Source organism: Felis catus, chromosome C1 (assembly GCF_018350175.1).
Source record: "Felis catus isolate Fca126 chromosome C1, F.catus_Fca126_mat1.0, whole genome shotgun sequence".
Classification (NCBI taxonomy): domain Eukaryota; kingdom Metazoa; phylum Chordata; class Mammalia; order Carnivora; family Felidae; genus Felis; species Felis catus.
The window spans coordinates 136,669,603-136,690,338 of record NC_058375.1 but is presented as its reverse complement, the minus strand read 5'-3'; positions in this window follow the sequence as shown (position 1 = coordinate 136,690,338).

Here is a 20,736-nt window from a genome sequence, read left to right as displayed (position 1 = left end):
ATTTCCCTGTGTTCTTGTGTCTTCCTATCTATAAACTAAGAAGGCCAAGTTGTGTGGAGAGGCTTGGTGGTGGAAGAACTATAGTGCAAACATGATTTATTGAGAATAAAACAAGGCATAGAAATTTTTAAATGTTAGTCCTCTGCTCCAGTAAATGGCATATTTAGGTTTAGAGGCCAATAATCTTACTCATGACCACTATATGATACCATACTGCTATGCTATGTCAGAATATTTTTTTCCTGTGTGACATTTATTCGTTTAAGTTTTTAAAATTTAAGTTCAAGTTAGTTAACATATAGTGTAATAATGATTTCAGGAGTCGAATTTAGTGATCCATCACTTACATAAAATAATCCAGTGCTCCTCCCAAGAGTGCCCTCCATCACCCATTTATCCCATCCCCCCACCCAATATCTCTCCAGCAACCCTCAGTTTGTTCTCTGTAATTAAGAATCTCTTATGGTTTGCCTCCTTCCCTGTTTTTATCTTACTTGGAATATAGCCAGGAAATGAATCTTCTCATTTCTCAACTGATGGGGTTTTCCATTTGTTCAACAATTATTTGTTACACCTACTATGTGATATGTGCGGTGCTAAGCATGTGATACAACAATTAACAAAATATATATAGTCCCTATCCACAAAGAGCTTATAGAATGGTGGATAAAAATAGATTAGAAATGACCAGCTATAATATTTTAGGAAATAAAGTTATCCTGGTAGGACTTTGGTGTCTTACAGTTTGCCTATTAAGCCTGTGAGAGACTAGATGAGTTGAATTTACTGGGAAGATTCAAGTGGACTAAATTTTCATGAACATCTTAAAAATTGTATTGATCACTTAGAAATATTTTATTATGTAGCAAATTGTAAACATTGAATGATTGCAATCTTAGGTTCAGGGGAGGTGCTCACAATATATATACTAATATTAATACGAAAGTGAAGGTGAGTAAATTACCCCAGGAAAAATTTATAAAGAAAAAAGAAAAGAAAAACAGAATCTGAGTCCAAAATTATCAGGCACTTCTGTTGGAAAAGAATATACAAAAGCACATAAGTGAAAAAACATTTTGTCAAAGAGCCTTAGCCATTCTGTGAGTTTCTCTACTCTTCCCAAAGGGGCAGTTGAGTCTTACCTTCCCCTAAACCTAGAGAAAGGGGCTTTGTGGGATGCATCTCCCCCGAGAAACCAGGGAATGTTTCCTTTGGTTTTGGATGACACAGAGTACTGACTTACACCTAAAATACCAAAAGCAACCTTTGGCAACAGGAGAGACTTTGGGATTTGTTTGGATCACAGAGTTTATTGGGGCAAGAGATGTATTTGTATTTCTGGGGTGCCATGCAAAGAGATTGCTTGGCTGGAGTCATTTTAAGCTCTGCCAAATCATGTCATGGGACTCTAAGAGCAAAAGTCTGTGGGAATAAGCATTATTGGAGTAATGAACAGAGATGATCCCTGGGAAGTAGGACAATCTCTGAAGAAGCCAAGAATATGCTCATTAGGAAAAAGGATTCACCCTCAGATCCTCCAGGCTCTGACATAATGAAACTAGATTACAGCAGTATCCATCATCAACCAAATAAGGATCGTTCCTGGTTTTTCCTTTTATTTCTGCTCTTGGTAGCTGCTTAGACCCTCCCCCGCCCCAAGTGTCTAAAATAACAACTAGAAGTCAGAAAGGGAGTAAGTAAACAGGAATGGAGAGAAAAAGCCAAATCTCCCACCTCCACTCTCCACTAAGTCAAGTTTAATGATAGTTTCATTTCAGGAGAAGTTAAGAATGTTATTAGATGACAGTCATGTAAAAAACTCAAAACAAACCAAAAAAGGAAAATGGACCTGTTTTAGGCCAAGATTATTTCTGGGATTGCAAAGGTAGTTCAATATTCACAAATCAATCAACGTGATACAACACATTAATAAAATAAAAGATAAGAACCATATGATCATTTCAATAAACGAAGAAAAGGCATCTGACAAAGTACAAAATCCATAAAACCCCTCAATTTGGGGCCCCTGGTTGGCTCAGTCAGTTAAGTGTCTGACTACTGATTTCAGCTCAGGTCAGGATCTCATGGTTCATGAGTTTGAGCCCCACATTGGACTCCATGATGACAGAGCAGAACCTGCTTGGGTTTCTCTCTCCCTCCCTCTCTGCCCCTCCTCTGCCCTCTCTCTCTCTCAAAATAAATAAATAAACTTACCTCAACAGAGTAGGTTTAGAGTGAACATACCTCAACATAAAAAGACCATATGTGGAAAACCCACGGCTAATATCATCCTCAATGGAAAAAACTGAGAACTTTTTCTCTATGGTCAGGAAAAAGACAGGGATATCCACTCTCACCACTGTTATTTTACATAGTAATGAAAGTCCTAGCCTCAGGAATCAGATAACAAAAAGAAATTAAAGTCATCCAAATTGGCAAGGAAGAAGTCAAACTGTCACTATCTGCAGATGACATTGTACTTTATATGGTTTACACCCAGAGAAAGGGCAAGATGGCAGAGTATATATTTAAAGGACTAATGGGAGATGAAAATAAATAAATAAAAGCTGTGGTTTGATTGCATCAGAAATTACACTTTTTACACTTGTTGACTACATTTGGTGATGGCGGTGGGGGTTGGTATCAAGGAAGTTTCAAGAACTGATATACATAGAGACACTGGGCTCTGTTATGTATGAACACAGTGTCTCAACTGGAACTGATCTAGGATGAATTCGATTTTAGTACTCTATGACAATTATTTCCAGAAACTTACCATTGTATTGAATTTCTTTTGAGCAAGGAACAAATATAGCTATCTCTCTGTAAACGAGTTTGTAATAGAAATTTGATCTTTTGAATCATTTAAAAAAAGCGTATTTTATTTATTTTTAAAACATTTTTTAAATGTTTATCTATTTTTGAGAGAGAGACAGAGTGTGATCAGGGGAGGGGCAGAGAGAGAGGGAGACACAGAATCCGAAGCAGGCTCCAGGGTCTGAGCTGTCAGCACAGAGCCGGATGTGGGGCTTGAACTCACGAGCTGTGAGATCATGACCTGAGCCGAAGTGGGACACTCAACCGAGTGACCCAGGCCCCCCCATCTTTTGAATCATTTTATTGATATGCTTGAATTGTAGGAAATTCTAATGAATACAATCAATTAGCAGGGAGCTTATTACCCTCAATTAGGGCCCATTTTCATATCCACAAAGCTCCCAAAAGCTAGCCCGTGAAGTGCAGCACATACTCCCACACTTCTGGGAAACCATGAGGCCATGGAAGAAGAGCATAAGATACTTTTTCTTATTAATGTATACAAAAATAATAGGAAATACACACACAGAGAGACACATTTCCTATTTACATGTATATATGCAGTTAGGGCATTCTAGGAGCAGTTGTTAATTTAATTTACAATGTTTGGCTCCCTTTTGAAACGTTTAGTGAAAAAATCAATGCCAGATAAAATTTCAAGCCTCAGAATTAATATCATGAGCTGTAGGACATTGGTAGCTTCCTTGATTGTTCTGAACTTTACATTTTCTTTAGTAAAATTGGCATGATTAAATAATAATGCCCAACGTACAGAGTTGTTATAATAATTAAACTAACTGAGAAAAAAAAGCCCCTGGAATACAGTAGGCTTTCATTGGACTGTAGTATTCTTTCCTATCTCTCTTACCATTATTTTAGAGTAGAAGGGAAAAAAATGGAACAAAAATACATGAACTAGTCAGACAAAGACAAATACTATATGATTTCACTCACATGTGGAATTTAAGAAACAAAACAAATGAGAAGGGAGAGAGAGAGAGAGAGAGAGAGAGAGAGAGAGAGAGAAGCCAAGAAACAGACTCTTAACCATAGAGAACAATTTGATGATTATCAGCTGGGAGTCGGGGTGGGTGGGTGAGATAGGTGATGGGAATTAAGGAGCCCACATGTCCTGATGAACACTGGGTATGGAATTTTGAATCACTATATTGTATGCTTGAAGCTAATATAACACTGTATGCTATCTAGAGTAGAAATAAAATAAAACAAAATAAAGTAAGAGAAAATAATAAAATAAAACCATGAACTAGAAAAAGGGAACCTTCAATTCCTTGCTACCTCCTACCCCAATATTTCTGTTCAGTGGATCTTTCTTTCCAATTTTCCATGGGTTCTATTTGTAAGGGCTCTACCCTGGTTACCCAAAGCAAGTCATATAATTTTCTTCTGGAATAAAATGTGATAGTAGACACACTGGCTAGTGGTGTCACATGATTACAATGGACATCATTAAAGTCATCAGAGTTGAGTTACTCAAGGGCAAGTTTTTGTCTTTCTTTTTTTTCTTCTTACTTTCTTTTCTTTTGGAAAACATCTTTCCCATTTTTGACTCACCTTAATATTAACCAAAGCTATACTTCTCCCCACAAATGTGTGAAAACGGATGTCAATATCCTTTCAGTTCATTTCATTCATGTTTTTATATCAAATGTATCAGTCTGGCAAGCTATACCAAAAGAACAATGTGAATGAGGAAAAGTGAAGGCCAGTAAAATGTAAAAGCCAATGAAATGGAAAATCTGAAATACGGCAGGATAAAACTTACTATCTCACCATTTTATTAAGGGGACCTTTTGCTCCTAGTAAGAACTTACATTGGTAGAAGACAAAAAAGACTTTGCAAAATAGTAATCATTAGACAAAATGAATCTTAGCATTAACTTTAGGGGCAAAAATTTGAAATAGCTCTCTTGGATGGAGATGCACTCTTTTTTTTTTCACTTTTGATTTTATTGGGCCTTTATCGATTGATAGCATCTGATGAGCATATTATGAATTGCTAAGAAAGCACTAAATGAATGTGTAGCTTTCCAAGGTTTTATACTGACAGTATTTGCTCAATGATTTCTATTTTTAGCTTAGTGCACTTAAAGAAGTTTTATCTAGAATTCCAAGAATACATTTGAAATATGTACTTTAAATGTTGTGTAGAAAGTGGAAGGTGGTATATCTTACAATTAAGAACATGAATTTGGAAGGTGGACAGTCCTAAATTTATCTAGTTCTGTCATGAAATTGCTGCCTCCTCTTTAGGCCATTTAAAAAAAATAATGTTTATTTATTTGAGAGAGAGAGAGAGAACATGAGCAGCGGAGGGGCAGAGAGAGAGGGAGACACAGAATCCGAAGCAGGCTCCAGGCTCTGACTGTTAGCACAGAGCCCGACGTGGGACTCGAATTCACAAACTGTGAGATCATGACCTGAGCCAAAGTTGGACACTCAACCAACTGACTCAGGCACCCCGAGGCAATTTTTTAACCCATCTGAATCTCTGTCTTCTCATGTGTTAAAAAGAGGCATTTTCTCCTTGGTTGAATTGTTGAGTGAATCAATGCAATGGTGTTTGAAGTGTTCAACATGAGGCCTGCTGAATTAAAGGCCTTAAAGCCTTTCTTAATAAATATCACTTCATCTAATATAAATAGCTACCAGTTTTTGTGCAAGGATATTTTTTAGGCCTGTTACACTAGATCCTCAAGAACTTTTTAAGATTAAGAGCAAAATAGGATCACCATCATGCCTGGGGCACTATGTAACATACTGGAAAGAGAACAGACACATTTGCTGCTTCCTAACTTAGATGCATAATCCTGGAAAATGACTTTCTACTCTGATCCCCAATTTCCTCATGTGTAGAATGAAAATAATATCCCTCTCAAGGGATTGCTGTTAGAATTAAATAAAGGAATACCTCTCAATGACAAAGTACTTCATAACTGGTAACAGTTATCATTAGAAAGAATGATATGCTCTCTTAATACAAATAGATCTCTGATCATAGTACTAACATAAATCAAACTTTAGTTTTCAAATATTGTTTCACGCATACCATCTCACTTTATCCATATGACGACTTTAAGAGTTGCATGAAAGGAATCATCCTTTATCTTTTAGGTAAGAAATCTGAGGTTCTAAGAGTCATGTTACCTCATACTGCAACCCAAGAATCAGGTTTCTAACTCTCCACCGTCAGATGCTTTTTAGGATAACGTATGGCATTCCAATTTCAGAATGGCTAACTCCTCTTACATTTTGGTTCATTTAAAAACTCTAAAGCCACCCTCCACCCCATTAAAAAACAAAGGAAAAATCAAAAGATTTGTTTAGGTACTTCCCCTCAAAACTTAGTATCATATTTTGATTAAGAGTAGTTTGTGACTTTTATTAATTTCAAAGGCAATGTGTCTGGAAAATTATTAAACCTGACTTTGTTTTTATTCGATGAATAAAATGACTTTGAGGATAGCCATAGTATGATTTTCCAACTGTATTTTGTGTTTTACAATAGAAACTTGAATGCCCCTGTGTTTTTCCACTGCAGGTGAATTTGATATTCACAAGAATGAGGAAACTAATGGTTCTGATTAGAGTAAAGCAGAAAGTGAGGAGGATGTGTGAACTTCCCCACACAGACATTTAGCCAGATAATTTCAGCTTGGTGTCTGCTACTTTATTTTATTTAAAACAAAATTGGCTGTCTTTCTGGAAATCCATGACTTAACTATGTACTTCAATCTTTACCTGGACTAATGTAATTTTCATATACCTAAGACCAAGTTAGTAAGGGAGGATGCACACAAAGCATGCATTTTCAATGAACATTACTGTGCTCCTTAACCCCAACACTTTCTGATCCTTGGAGGTGTCTCCATAGTAATATCTTTGTATCTATGCAGAATAGACGTTTTATATGGAATGGTTGGCGTGCGTTATTTCATCATTTTTCAAATGCGACCCATCTAACAAATGTTATGTGAAAAAGGAGTATTCAGTGATCAAAAATATTTGCGTGATGCTGGGATAAATTATCTAAGTTTCTAAGCAGGGGACAATGTTATTAAAGTTGGTCAATATTATTTGACTGGGAATCACTCTTGCATAAAACTTTTTTTTTTCTTTATAGTTTTTTATGAGACATACTTCAGTACCTCCATGGACTTGCACAGTGAAGATTTTACTTGATGGTTCTGTATCTCACTTTCCCACCTTCTGTGTTGTAAAACAGTTGTGGAGGATGAACTCTTCTGAGTTCATCTGGGAGTTTACCAGTTTTAGCACTGAAAGTCCTTCATTCCAGAAAAGTGCTGAGGTACACGCACCCTGCGCTGGTTAGTCGCTCTTGTCCAGCTTGATGCCTAATATGCCTTGATACTTCTATCAAGAGTCAGAGTCTAAGTTCCTTTCTCTTGAATGTGGGCTGGCTTTAGTGCCTTCCTACATAACTTCTGAGGTTAGAAAAGAAGAGGTAATACATGTCACTTTTACTCAGCTTTCTCTTGTAGGACATAGGCTTTTGGAATCCCGAGACACCATGCAAAAATTCTGGCTCTCCTGAAGCTTCTGTGCTGCAGAGACCACGTATAAATAGCGGGATTTCAGAGGCTCATCTATTCCATTGCAAAATCTTTGAGTCAGCTTCCCCAGCTCAGGTTCTAGACACATGAATGTCCACTCAGACACTCTAGGATGATTTTGGCCCCAGCCACCACTGACTGAAAACATGCAAACCTTCAGCAAGAGTGGCCTAGCTGGGCATAGCCAACCTCTAATAATGTAAGAAATATGAATAATAAATGAGAATTGTTCCTTTCATCACTAGGCTTATTACACAGCACAGATAACTGGAACAAAACCAAAAATGCCATCCATTCTGTCACCTTGAGGAGATATTTTCCAAGTTACCCAGAGCTCATTAGGATCGCTAAATAAATGTTTAACAAATATTTATTGAGGAAATATCACTTTGTAAACTGTAAGGTATAAACTCATACATGAAAACACTTAATAGCACAATTACAGTAATTCAGTATTTAAAGTGTATTATTTTTATGTATTTATTTGTTATTTATATGCTTTCTAAATGTGTGTGTATATGTATATGCATATATATATACATATGTATATGCTTATGTATATGTATATATTTAAATGTATTACCTTAAACTTTAATGCATCACTTTAAGTTCTTTTATGTTACTACACAATAAAAAATAATTTATTTTAAATAGCTACATAAGAAATAAAGAAAGAGGAGAACAAAAGAGAAAAAGGAATTGAAGGGAAGGAAATAAAGGCAAAAAGGGAGGAAGGTAGGAAAAAAAGAGTGGGAGGGAGGAAGAGAAAGACACAGGAATCTCACCCATATAGTCAATTCTCAAGAGAACCTGAAAAAATATGCAGAAGGGATCTGATGAGACGAATAAAATTTACAGAACTGTTTTTACAGTTTTCTAGAAGTTGGTTTAGACGTGAATTGTGTTAGTTCATTCCCCCCGAGCATTTGGATTCTCTGACATTAATTTAAACCACCAATGTGTCTCCTCCGCTTCTGTTTCTACCACCACCAATTATGTGTTATTTCTTTTTCTTACTACCCTAGCTTCTGCTTACCTATTATGTCTGTTTACTTATAGCTTCGGCTTCCTAAATGTTCATGATCTAGTGTGGCCTCTGTATCCTTTCATGTTCTTTTCACATGTAACTTAGATACACATCTCCCTGAGAGAAAATCTGATTAGTCCAATTAATGACCATCACCTACATTTGATCCTTCATGTCAAGCCTCCTCACACCCCTGACACGATCACTGCCACACCTAGAGAGTGCCTGCTGTTGCATCACATGCCTATTTGGCCCAATCAGCTCCCGTCAGAGAGAGTGAGGTTAACTCTACATCACACGGACACTTACGGCTGCTTCCTTAACAGTGAGCTGTTGTTTGGATGGTTTTGAAGAAGGGGCTGTAGAAATGGCAGAGTCCAGGATCAGCCTTGAAAACAAAACATCACATCTCTGGCTTACATATCTTTCCTGCTATCACCACCAGGGTTATCATTATACTATCTTGCATTAAATTAAAAAAAAAAAAAAAAGTCTCCTGAAACTCCCCTTGATTCTAGCCTCATCTGTTTCTATTTTGCATAGTGATCTAAGGAATAAAAAATCCAATGTAATGTGTTGATATTGTGTTCCTACTTCAATCTTTAATCATTGAGGAATTCATGTTCCTTATCATAGTTTAAGGCATCTTTCAAAACATAGCTCTTTACTACCTCTCAAGCTTTATCGTTTTTTTTATGAATGTTTGCCCCATCCATATTAAAGTTCAACCATTCACTAATAACATCCTGAGTCTTGATGCCTTTGCCCACAGTGTTTTTTTTTAAATACCCCAGTTTTCTTTCCCCTAACCCTGAGCCAAAAAATTCTTCAAAGCCACTATCAACTGCCACTTTTTAATGAAAATTCCCTGGATTATCGCATTTGAAAAAGACTTTCACTTCTTTAAAGTCCCATACTTGTTTTAAGAAGTGGTTATATTTTTACAATTATATAATATGTCGTTCTACTTGATTACAATAAGGTTCTCAAGGACAGTATTTTTTACAACATTATTTGTCCCCTCTCCTCTCTTATCAAGGCACTCAAAACAGTGCCATGAACTTAATAAGTGCAATTTGTTAAATAAATGTATTATTTAGCAAGCTCAAGAGAAAAGGTTAGTCATAGAGAATAAAATTAAGGTGTCATAAGCATAAATTATTAAAATGTTTAAAAAATGAAAAGACAAAATCATAGATGAAGGTACTTTAGGTTAACATTTTGAGAATTTGTGTTTGGAGAAAATGAACTTAGAGAATTTAGGCTAATAGCCAAAATATATTTAGTCATTTATTTGTTCATTCATTTATTCCACAAGTATTTTTTTATAATTACTGTATTAGAAATGTGGAAATACAGTAACAAACAGAACAGTGAATGTCCCTATCTTTAAGGCACTTGCATTCTGTCAAGGGAAACTAAAATTAAACCAGCAAAATAAGCACATAATGCAACTTCCAGTATTAATGAATTTTATGAAAGAAATTAATTGGAAAAGAATGGGCTTATTTTTGACATGCAAGGAAAACTTTTATCTCTCTATCTCTCTATCTATCTTAAGAGAAATGGACATCTGGACAGGGTCTGACAAAAGTGATAGAGTTGCTCTGCAAAGGTCTGAGAGAAAAGATTTCTAAGCAGAAGGAAAAAGCAAAGCAAAAGTTCTGATGTAAGAAAGGCAAAAAGGCCAGTGTGTTAGAGCAAAGTTAAGAATTGCAAGTAGGAGTAAAGAGGGACAGTTCGAGTAGACCTCACAGGACACAGGAAAGGCTTTCGATTTTCCTTTAAGTTTGATGGGTCATCTTCGGAGAGTTGTGATTCCTGGAGACCCACAAATTAATTTATAATTTTAAAAAATAACTCTGACATCTGTGTAAAGGATACCTTGTGAGGACTAAGAGAGGAAGCAAGAAGGACCAGGTAAGGGGACGTTCCACAGGCCAGAGGAGTGATGGGGATTTGGATGATCGTGGCAATTGTTAAGAAGTGGTCATATTCAGGATTCATTTTTAGAAGGAAACGATAAGAGATTGATTATAGAGCCTCCAATTATCTTTACCAGGGTAACTTATGGGTACTAAAATGTAGCAAAGTTGAACTTCTGGTATGTTTTTATTTTATTTATTTATTTATTTTTAAATTTTTTTTTCAACGTTTATTTATTTTTGGGACAGAGAGAGACAGAGCATGAACGGGGAGGGGCAGAGAGAGAGGGAGACACAGAATCGGAAACAGGCTCCAGGCTCTGAGCCATCAGCCCAGAGCCTGACGCGGGGCTCGAACTCACGGACTGCGAGATCGTGACCTGGCTGAAGTCAGACGCTTAACCGACTGCGCCACCCAGGCGCCCCTGTTTTTATTTTTTTAAAAATTAACAAAGTAGTAACACATTAAATAAATATAAAGTGATCTTACAAATCATCTATGAAAACATCTTAAAGAACACAACATTCTGTTAAGCTTTAATTGATTTTTTCATGGTAAAATTCTGTGTATACAGTGAGGTATGTTATTTTTTATTATAACGTTTTACTTTTGAAACAGATATTTTATGTTATTTGGAAAATACATGGCTAAAATTATTTGTATTTGTCTACATTTGAGAAACCTTTAATAAACTAAATTAACAATTATTGTATGCAAAAAAAAAGCAAAAGACACTATATTTTTATACTTGCTTCACACTGTTTGTTTGGATTTAAGGACATTCATTTCTTTAGACAAAATGGATGTGGATTTCTGACCAGGAAAATGAATTGGTGTTACCACAATCCGCTATTTTCTTTTCATGGTGTCTACAAGAATTTTCCCAAACTACGTCCATTATCTCATGACTATAAATTCAAGGGGTTGTTTTCCCTTTTTTCAAACATGTTCACAATACAAGAAAAGGATTGATAATAAATCATTTTTATTACTCCTCTTTTCATAAATATGAATCCTAGTCAACAGAACACATTTAAATATGTAAGATAGAAATATTTTTTGTAAATACATATAATTTCCTGTCACACATAGGTTTCCAATGTTGCTACTTTTTCAGACACAGTTTTCACCCCCTTTTTTCTATTGTTATCTGACAATTCCTCAACTTTGTTTTATAACTTCTCTTTTTATTGATTAGCTAACCTTTTTATCTTTTAATATTTTTCCACACTTTTCTTATTCGTAGTTTTATTTTACTTTTCAGTTCTTTCTGTAAGTTTCTTCTTGCCAGTTTTAATGGTCCACAGTTTCCAATGGAAAGTCTGCTGCCAGAACCTTCCTTCCTCTGGTGTTAATGGCTGCTCTTGAGAACCTGCCCTGCCCTCCATCATCTAATTTGAGTCGATGAGGGGGCAGACAAAACAGATGGTTGGCACAGGATGGGATGATTCACTGTTTGAAATCATGGTGAAACATTTTTGAAATTGGTGAGGGAGAGGGAAGCCTGACATTTGACAAAGCCATGTAAAAATTGCAGTATCCAGACGAAGTTCAGTTTAATTTTGACTGTTATTTTCCAGATGTACTGATCATATGATTACAATCTTAAGATTACATCAAGAATATACCTTTTCCCAAATGCACTGTATTCATTTCAGCAAAATGAGTTTATAGCGAGTGCCAATGTCAGAACTATTCTTGAAGTTACCTTGTCGCCTTGTTTCTTTGTGCCTTTTAGAACTTACTGAATACCTCCTCTACCTTCATTCCTGTGCAGCTTACCTTCTTTGCATAATCTGCCTGAATGTCAACTAACTGATTTTTTCACAATTTATGGACATAATGAACCGCAAGCTACTTTGTAAGGGAAGAAGTGAACTATATATATATTTCATTTGTATTCTCTTTATATTCTAGTGCCACAAATTTATGACATGAGTCTATGTAATTAGAAAAATGTTTATCACAGAGAATCATTGTGAAAATATAAAGAGAATGATGACAACATTTAGCATACAGATATTTAGTATTTAAAATACCTCTTTGTTATATGAAGGTTTGTTTAAAAAAGTTAAATGTTTATTTATTTTGAGGAGACAGAGACAGAACATGAGTGGGAGAGGGACTGAGAGACACAGAATACGAAGCAGGCTCCAGGCTCTGAGCTGTCAGCACAGAGCCCTACGTGGGGCTTGAACTCATGAACGATGAGATCATGACCTGAGCCGAAGTTGGGCGCTTAACCTACTGAGCCCCTCCCCCAGCGCCCCCCCCATATAAAGATTTATTAATTGAAATGAAATAGAAAAAAAGATATAGTAAAGCCACCTTGATGAGATGATATTATAGACCATGCTTTCTAGATAGAGGCAATATCACCCCTAAGGAGGCAAAATGGATCTTGGTGTATAAAACCTGTAGATATTGCACTATTGTGTAGCTCTCCCAAAGGCTACAAATTTATGTAACATGATGTTACAATTTTATGGGATGTGAGATTAGGAAAAAAAAATATTTTGGAAGATTCTTCAGGGGAAATGTAATACAAATACAAACAAACAAATAAAACAACAAAACTTTGAGAAACACTGTTACACACAAGTCAAAGCTTTCTTCCTCCCAGTGTGATGACAAATGATGGTTCTGTGATCCATCTTCCAAGTTATTTTCATGAATCTACAATTATAACTGACAAACTTATACATTGAACATCAAATAATATTCAACAAAGCCATGAACTTACTTGCACAAACTTTTTTGCAAAGGAAACATTTAAAGACTGAAATATACTAAACATTTGGAGATAAAAGGATCTAATACATAGTACTAAGGAAGCATAATGGGCAGTGTTTAAACTATAGACATATACAGTGTCCTGCATATAAGGTTTTTTTCTCATGGTTGTATTTTTACTTTTTTATTTAAAAATAATTTTGTTTTTATTTAAATTCAAATTAGTTAACATACAGTGTGATGTTAGTTTCAAGTTCCAATATAGTGATTCAACACTTCCATGCAACACCGTGTGCTCATCATGCTCACCACAAGTGCCCTCCTTGATCCCCATCACCTATTTAACCCCTCTGCCCACCCACCTCCCTTCTGGTAATAATTCGTTTGTTTTCTACAGTTAAGAGCTGGCTTTTTGGTTTGCTTCTCTCTCTCTTTTTTTGTTTGCTCATTTTGTTTCTTAAATTCCACAGGTGAGTGAAATCATATGGTATCTGTTCTCTGACGGACTTATTTTGCTTAGCATAATACTTTGTAGCTCCATCCATGTTGTTGCAAATGGAAAATTTCATTCTTTTTTATGGTGTAGTAATATTCCATTATATATGTGTGTATGTATATATATATACATGTATATACATGTATGTATATATGTATGTATGTATAAAAATAAATTTTCCCAAATGCACTGTATTCAGATGAAAAGACAGAGGGAACCAGTGATAAGAGAAGAAAGAAGAAATAGGGATAAGAAATACTTGAAGACTGGAACCTAGGTGGCTCACTCCATTAACCATCTGACTTTCAATTTTGGCTTGGGTCATGATCCCATGGACATGAGATTGAGCCCCACCACATCAGGCTCTGTGCTGGGCAAGGAGCCTGCTTAGGATTCTGTCTTTCTCCTTCTTCTTATGCCCCTCCCCCACTCATTATCTCTCTCCCTTTCTCAAAAAAAAAAAAAGTCACTTAGTAAAAAGTAAATGTACCAACCACTTAATATATATGTATAGATATAGATATAGATATAGATATAGATATAGATAGATATATCCCACATCTTCTTTGTTCATTTATCAGTTGATGGACACTTAGGCTGTTTCCATGATTTGGCTATTGTAGATAATGCTGCTTTAAACACGAGGGTGCATGTATCACTTTGAATCAGTGTTTTTGTATTCCTTTGGTAAATAATTATTAATACAACTTCTGGGTCCTAGGATAGTTCTATTTTTAACTTTCTGAGAAACTTCCATACTGTTTTCCAGAGTGGCTATACCGGCTTGCATTGCCACCAACAGTGCAAGAAAGTTCCCCTTTCTCCACATCCTTACCAACACCTGTTGTTGCATGTGTTACTGAATTTTGCCACTCTGACAGGTATGAGGTGATATCTCATTGTAGTTTTGATTTGCATGTTCTAATGATGAGTGATGTTTAACCTCTTTTCATGTGTCGGTTAGCTATCTGTATATCTTCTTTGGAAAAATATCTACTCATGCCTTCCGCCCACTTTTTAATTGGGTTATTCTTTTTTGGGTGTTGAGTTTTACAAGTTCTTTATATACTGTGGATGTTAACCCTTCATCAGATAAATCATTTACAAATAACTTCTCCCATTCCATAGATTGGTTTTTAGTTTTGTTAATTTTTTTCCATCATTTTATTTTGATGACATTCTAATAGTTTATTTTGCTTTTGTTTCCCTTGCCTCAGGAGACATATATAGAAAGAAGTTACTATAGCCAATGTCAAAGAGTTTGCTGCCTATGTTTTCCTCTGGGATTTTTATGGTTTCTGGTCTCACATTTAGGTCTTCAATCCATTTTAAATTTATTTTTGTGTTTGGTGTAAGAAAGTGGTCCAGTTTCATTCTTTTGCATGTTACTGTCCAGTTTTCCAAACAGCATTTCTGAAGAGAAAGTCTTTTCCCCATTGGATATTCTTTCCTGCTCTGTCAAAGATTAATTGACCATGTAGTTGTAGGTTAGGAAGGTTGTTTAAAGGCCACTCCACACGCTATGTCCCTGAAGGCATTTCTTAGGACTACAGCAGTTGTGGAAGAGAGTTATACCTTCTGAACTTCCTTTATTGCCAATATTAACATGATAGCAAAATTAATTAATGTAATAGCAAAAAGAAAAAAAATGAGAAAAAAGAACAATAAATGTATAGTGGCTGAGTTGTACAACTGTGCAAATAAAAAGCATATATATGTGCACAACATGCAAATCAATACCTTACAATACTGTGTAAATAATTTTATTATATGTTCTACAGGTATTTTAGTCAGAGACCAACACAATTTTGGTTACAGAAGCAGTTCAAAAGAATTTTCTTTCATCATATTTTCTTATGATGAAAATCATTCAGCATTTTCAGTTCAATAGTGAATTCAGGGTAATAAATGAGATTTTAAGAAAGAAATTATTGATGACCTACTAAAACAGTCTTTCCAGAGTGGTTGGGCCAAAGCTAGATAATAAGGGAAGAGGTATACATGCTTAGCTACATCTACTGTGGCCCTTATCTGTAGTACCCTAAATTTTGTTGATATGTTTTAGTCCATTTCCAGACCATAAACAACATGATGACACAACTTGATTGTGTTTTGTCTTATCAATATAGTGCCTACAACCACGTATAGAAAGTGTGTGTGTGTGTGTGTGTGTGTGTGTTTTATGTGCTAAACAGATATTTAGAGAACTTAAAGAAGTTTCATAGGAATGAAGGACTAAATGTAGCCTACCCTTTCAATAAGTTAGTGATAGGGAGAGAAACAGAATGTGTATTTGAGGAATAGTAGGAGATAAGGAAATTAATTTTAAGATTGCCAGTGTCTGGAACCTCTCCATGAAGTATTAGACAGGTTTAATATATAGTATGCTGTGCCCAATTTGCCTCACATAGCTTTGGAATTTAGTTTACATTTCAAAGCAATAGAAAGCTATAAGGAATTAGTGACATAGTCAGGGTTAATACTATAATTAAATTTACTGCTCAGCCAGCTAAATTAGAGTACAAATATATGTTCATCTTTTCTTTTTGGAACACCATTCTGTTATATAACTTATTATATTCTATGCATTTCTTATCTCTTTTTATTGATTGTGATATTTGGGGGAACATTATTGGTTCTTAAATTAGGTTAAAAAGCAATGGATACTGCTTTACTTAGGCAGATTTATACATTTAATTTTTAACATTTACATATTATGTTTGTGAATCATAGTGTACTTGTGTCCCCAAATTATATCAATCATAAGGTATTGTCGAGTTTCTTTAGAATAAACTATGATTAAGATGTTAAAGAATCTGAGAGAAATTTGGACAAATGCAAAATCAGAAGGCATAAAAACTGTAAGAGAAAATTCAATTGAAATTCTATAAATGAAGAGCATAGTAACAGATGTAGAATGTCTTCAGTAAGCAGTAAATATAATCATAAAGGTGTTGTGATTAAGAATCAATGAATTTGATGATGGGTCAGTATAAATTATTCAAACTGAAAATAAAGATAAAAATAGTTTAAAGAAAAGAAGAAGAGGGGCGCCTGGGTGGCGCAGTCGGTTAAGCGTCCGACTTCAACCAGGTCACGATCTTGCGGTCCGTGAGTTCGAGCCCCCCGTCAGGCTCTGGGCTGATGGCTCAGAGCCTGGAGCCTGTTTCCGATTCTGTGTCTCCCTCTCTCTCTGCCCCTCCCCCGTTCATGCTGTCTCTCTCTGTCCCAAATAAATAAACGTTGAAAAAAAAATTTAAAAAAAAAAAAAAAAGAAAAGAAGAAGAGAAAGGGGGGAAAACAACAACAACAAGAACATCAGAATAGAACATTCATGGTTTGTGAGGCTTTATAAAATATTTTAACATATGGACAATTGGATCACAGAAGGAGAAGAAAGAGGAAACAGAAGATAGGAAATACTTGAAGACAGGCTCCTGGGTGGCTCAGTCCATTATATGGCTCTTGATTTGGGCTCAGGTCATGCTCTCATGGTCATGAGATTGAGCCCCACCATGTCAGGCTCTGTGCTGGGCATGGAGCCTGCTTGGGATTCTCTCTTTCTCCTCTCCCTCTGTCCTTCCCCCACTCATGCTCTCTCTCTCTCTCTCTCTCTAAAACAAAACAAAACAAAACAAGAAAAGGCCACTTAGTAAAAACAAGCAAATAAATAAATAAATACACCAACTGCTTAAAAAAGAAGGAAAGATAGAAAGAAATACTTGAAGAAATAGTGGCGTAGAATTTTACAAATTAAATGACAGACACAAAACCACAGATCAAAGAATCCCAGAGAATACCTAACTGGATAAATTCCAAAACATAACCAGCCTTCAACATGACACAATTAAGTTGCTGAATCCAAATGAGAAGCAGAAAATCTTGAAGGTGTGCCAATAGAGGAGGGAGGAATACATACAACAAAACGAAACAAAATAAAACCAAATAGCAAAAAATAATAGTCTTCTCTTTGGAAACTATGGAAACCAGAAGATAATAGATTGACAAATTTAAAGAGATATAGAAATGATGAACCCAGAATTCTACACTCAGAAAAATTATCTTTCAAAAATGAAGAAACAATAAAGACTTTCACAGGCAAACAATCCAAAGCAGTTCATTGCTAGAAAAATTATTCTATAAGAACTCTTAAAGGATATTCCTTCGACAGGAAAATTATGAGGCTGATGACATGGATCTACACAAGAAAACGAACAGCACTGAAAACAGAATAAAGATAGCTCAAATTACATTTCCTTTTTTTCATTTTAGTTTCTCTAAAGCTTAACTGACTGTGTAAAGGAAAAAAAGTGGCAATGGTGTGTATAATATAATTAATATATAAAGTGTAACAAAAATAGTACAAAGGATGAGGCAGGAGAGGAGGAATATGTGATTTTGAGAACTTTACACTACAGTGGATACTATCATTTGAAAGTAGACTTTGATTAATTAAATATGTATACTATACACCTTTAGGGAAACCACTAGAAAAAATGCAAAACAAGTGCATAAATAGTAAGTCAATGAAAGAGATTAAATGAAATCACACATCTTAACAGAAAAGAAGGTGGAAAATGAAGTAAAGACACAATGAACACGTGGACAAATTGAAAACATTTAGCAAGGTAGTATACTTAAATTCAACCATATCAACAATCTCATTAAATATGAATGATTTAAGCACGTAAGTTAACAGAAGGAAGGTGTTAATTTGGAGAAAAAGCAAGACACAACTATATGCTGTCTGTAAGAAAACTGCTTTAAATGGAAATACATATTAGATAGATTAAAAATAAAATTAAAAAAATAGATTGAAAATATTAACCAAAAGGCACTTAGATAACTATTTTAATTTCAGGCAAAGATAACTTCAGAACAAGGGGGGTTATCAGGTATAAGGAGGAACATTATATAATGAGAAAAGGTAAAATTCTCTAGACATACTAACCTAAACCTTGATGTTCCTAACAACAGAGCTTCAAAATATATAACACAAAAACTAATGGAACTGAGGAGAAAAATAGACAAATTTATATAATTCTAGTTGGGCACTGAACACTTCTTACCAACAATTGATATAACAAGTAGTAAATTATGGTACAAAAAATTCACTAAAGGTATAGTAGAGAAGAATAACACCATCAAACAGTGTAAACTGATATTCACTACAAATTTTACCCTACAACAGAGGAAAAATGTTTTCAAATGAAGACCAAACATTTATTAAGACCATATTCTGTACCATAAAACAAAGCTGAACATATTTTAAAAACCAGAAGTTAAGGTTGGTTAAGAATCCAACTCTTGGTTTTAGTTCAGGTCATGATATCATGGTTCATGTGTTTGAGCCCCACGTTGGGCTTTGTGCTGGCAGTGCAGAGCCTGCTTGGGATTCTCTCTCTCCTTCTCTCTCTGCCTCTCTCCTGTGCTTGTGGTTTCTGTCTCAGAAAATAAATAAATTAACTTAAAAAAATTAAACCTATGGTTTAAAAGAGAAAATATCAGACAAGCCCACATAGACGGATATTCTACAAAGTACCTGACCACTGCTCTTTAAAATGGCAAGGTTGTGAGGGACAAAGAAAAACCAACCTTTCACAGAATGGAGAATACTAAAGAGACATGATGACTAAATGCAACGTAGTGTCTTGGGTTGGATATTAGAACAGAAAAGTTCACTGTGGAAAGACTATTGTAATCTGAATAGAGCCTGTAGATTACTTAATAGTATTAAACCAATGTTAGTGTCAATGTTTTGATAAATGCACCCTGCTTATGTTACATGTTAATACTAGATAAGACTGAATGGAAGATATCACAATTCTCTGTACTATTTTGACAACTCTCCTTTACATTTAAAATTATTTCAGTAACTATTTCTAAAAAAAATTTTTTTTAATTGTACCATGTTCTTAACAAGGCCCCTCTGGTCAGTATATTCTTGTTCTGTTTATGTAACAGCCTGGCATGCAAATTTGTCCTGAATATTATTAGGATATCAACTATAGTTTATATAGTTTCATACAAACAGAATTTCATAAAAGAATATGAAAGATTATACTTTGAGGAGTAAATTTTACTAAAAGCAATTTCTTCATTTAAGATGAAAAAAAATTTTTTTAACTTTATTTATTTTGAGAGAGAGAGAGACAGAGAAAGTGAGCAGAGGAGGGGTGGAGAGAGAGGGAGAGAGAAAATCTGACCATATATTGTCAGTGAGGGGCCCGATGTGGGGCTCGAACCCATGAACCATGAGATCATGACCTGAGCTGAAACCAAGATCTGGACACTTAACCTATTGAGCCCCCCAGGCACCCTTATTCGAGAACTTTAAAATATAAAATGTCGCTTATGTCACTATCCCAATTGAAATTTACTCTAAATTGACACTAATAAAAAACCCTTATTAATTGGCTAGGTTATTTTTTCATTTTTGTTTAAAATAATTAAAAATTACTTAAAGAAAGTTTTAATAAATAAGTAGCAAAGATAAATTCATGTAAATATGTCACCAGAAATAATGTAGTGTTAATAATTTTAATAATCATAAATTTTTAACTGATTAATTCAATTATAGAGATCAACACCCATTTTTATTATATCCAAAATGTCAGTTTTATTTAATAGCCCCAGATAAAAGTGTTTTTCTTGACTGAGTAACTCTAAAACTGATCATAATGTATGCACAGGTTGAGCTATTTCTATATAGCAATGCAATTTCAAAGTCAGAAAAATTGGAAATGACCCTCAAATCGAATAAGATATTTTTATTTTAAAACAGGTGAAAAGATTGGGGTCAGAAAGATTAAGTGACTGTCTAAATGTCACATTGTTATCAAGAAACTCAGAAGAAATATCCAGTTTTTCTGACTCCAGAACAGTTGTCTTATTCATGCTGCACTATGGAATGTCAAAGAAAAATGAATCAACAGGAATCAAACAAAATAAATCAAAACAAGCAAGCACACAGGTCCAGAAGGTAGAACATTCTGTGGGAAAGCTGGCTTAGGCTCCTCATGAGAAGGGAGCTTTATTAGATTACATGCTATTTAGGGGAATAACAATTAGAAGCAGTGTCTGGTCTGGGACTGTGTACCGACTTCAGGAAATGTTAATATTGTCTATATATTAGATGAAAT